The sequence below is a fragment of the Puma concolor genome, chromosome A2, assembly GCF_028749965.1.
Source record: "Puma concolor isolate L17-30 chromosome A2, mPumCon1.1.hap2, whole genome shotgun sequence".
NCBI lineage: Eukaryota > Metazoa > Chordata > Mammalia > Carnivora > Felidae > Puma > Puma concolor.
Window position 1 is genome coordinate 144,728,695 of NC_141668.1, and position 613 is coordinate 144,729,307.

The following is a 613-nucleotide window of genomic DNA, read 5'->3' on the forward strand; positions in this document are numbered from 1 at the left end:
TCTTTCCTGGGTGACTATGTAACCCAATAGCCAAACTGTTCAGCACAATGGAAACCAGGGCTCTCATATAATCAGTTTCTCATCCACTCATCACCCCTTACATCCCTCTCACTCTGTCAATCCCCTACTCTCTCCTTTCTAAACTACTTTTTTCCCCCATCAAATATATAGTCACAGACTATTGAAAAAGCAGTCTTGTAAATACTCCCTCAAGAGCTTTAGTGTATCGTACAAAGATTAAAAAGTTAAAAGTTAAGCTTTGTGCAGTGGCAGTATTGTAGCCAATGAGGTTTATCCGAGGTGCAATTATTGCTAATTAAAAAAGTTAAAAGTTAAGTGATGTAAGATTTACATAAAAGAATATTCTCAATGAAAAATGCTTCCTCCACTGCTTACGATTTCTACCATTAATGTCAGAGTTAAGGCAGAGTCCCTCTGATGAATTCTCTGTAAGAAATTATGATTGGTTTTTCAATTAAAAAATAATCCTCTTTTTTAAGAAAGCATACTCTGGATCTCCTGGATGACCATTACCTAGTCAAGTACTGCTGTGCAAATTCAGAGCCAGTATTTTTACTGGGATCCACAGTAATATTTTCATTGTCTCGGGCAA

The 613-nt window shown here is 36.5% G+C and overlaps 1 pseudogene; it reads left to right on the forward strand.

The window, feature by feature from the left end:
• The first annotated feature begins 255 nt into the window (after positions 1–255).
• Positions 256–383, forward strand: LOC112853066 (U4 spliceosomal RNA; annotated as a pseudogene).
• The last annotated feature ends 230 nt before the right edge of the window (positions 384–613 follow it).